The 1,703-nt window shown below is 38.1% G+C and overlaps 1 protein-coding gene across 2 annotated transcripts in view; it reads left to right on the forward strand.

Annotated features, from left to right (window-relative positions):
• Positions 1 to 1,703, forward strand: part of REEP6 (receptor accessory protein 6) — a 13,565-nt gene that overhangs the window by 8,927 nt on the left and 2,935 nt on the right. The gene's annotated exons all lie outside the window — the stretch shown is intronic.

Here is a 1,703-nt window from a genome sequence, read left to right on the forward strand (position 1 = left end):
TATATTAACAGCTTTACACCACTCCTTATAATTCCATACCTAGAGTACAGGCTGATTTAAACATATGTGGGTTCATTTTCTTAATTTTTTCTCACTGTACTTACTGTCCTTGAGACGCAACCAGAATCATTATTACAACACAGGTGCCTCTATTGGAAGATTTCACTTCTTCTCCCACACATCTCCTTTTAGTGTTTTACCAATTGTACACTAACAAACTATCCAGTTGGATAGAAGCACTAACTTCTTATACACTGATGTTACTATGGAGTCTATTGCTTCTACATATTTGAGTTCCAAATTGCCTCTTCCAAATAGTTACCATTCATATGCCTAATAAATATTTCTTCATAGGAAGTAAACGAATAAGTCGTCCGTCATTAGACATTGCAGATAAAATGCTGATGGTAGGGTTTGACTTGAAATCTAGCACCATCATACAGTGAAGTTTAAGTTTGGTAAAGTAGCAGATGACCATAAATATCATCATAGTGCAATGTAAGCTTTACTACGGTAGCGGTTTTGGGCCTAGTTACCACTAAATAGTGTTTGGGAACATTAAATTTATCTTTCAAGTTGTAGTTGAGTGTTTCATGTGTCAATGAAATGGGCCTGTCTAGGCTGAGCTCCCATCACTTAGTACGTAGATTTTCTTGGTAGAGGGTCTGGTTGAGTGCTCACATCTTGCTTTTTGAGCTGGCACTGATAACTAACCTATGTTCTTTCAACTACCACTTACTGGTATTTCCTGTTTGTTCTGATGACAATGTATTATGCTCTAGCTGCTTTTATCCAAGAATCCACCTAGTTTTTGTTGCAAACTCGGAGATGAAAAGTCAGTTTTAGGTAAAGCAATCTGAGTAAAACTCTTATGTTCTGCACTTGGCTTCCTGTTGTCAAAGCACTAGACATGTGGAAGGTTCACTCTAATTTTGGTTAAAAAAAATTCTGGGTTGAGGGATTGCATATACACTGCTTGGCCAAAAAGTCACCACCTGAATTTAGCAAATAGGTCAGAGCCCGCCCCCCCCAAAAAAAAGGTCAGCTGCCTACCTGAATATACTGAATATGCAGGTTTTTTTTCTTCCCTCATGGGTATATTCCAAGATGACAATGCCAGGATTAAATGGGCTTAAATTGTGAAATGTGGTTCAGGGAGACATCATTGCACACATGGATTGGCCACCACAGAGTCCAGACCTTAACCCCTTTGAGAATCTTTGGGATTTGCTGGAGAAGACTTTACACAGTGCTCTGACTCTCCCATCATCACTACAAGATCTTGGTGAAATATTAATGCAACTCTGGATGGAAATAAATGTTGTGACATTGCATAAGCTTATCAAAACAATGTCATGGCAAATACGTGCCGCATTCAAATCTGAAGGCAGTCCAACTAAATATTTGCGTGTGGGACTTTTTTTCTTTTGTCAGGCAGTGTATAAAGACTTCTTTACTTTCTGCTGTAATTCAGTGTAGATTGTCTATCAAAAACCTGCCAACTACAGATGGATGCGGGCTGCCAAGGCCTGGCCTCAACTTCCTAAAAGCAGGGGCCCTTTCTTTAGAGTGCTTTCTCCTAAACTGAGTTTTCACTTTTATGTAGTGTTCATTTAAAGGGAAACTATAGTCCGTTTCTATCATTTTCTGCATTTATAAATTAATATTTTATACCACTTTTTTTGTATAAAATCTTTCATTTT

The sequence above is a fragment of the Nanorana parkeri genome, unplaced genomic scaffold, assembly GCF_000935625.1.
Source record: "Nanorana parkeri isolate BGI_ZX_2015 unplaced genomic scaffold, ASM93562v1 scaffold751, whole genome shotgun sequence".
In the NCBI taxonomy this organism is placed as follows: domain Eukaryota; kingdom Metazoa; phylum Chordata; class Amphibia; order Anura; family Dicroglossidae; genus Nanorana; species Nanorana parkeri.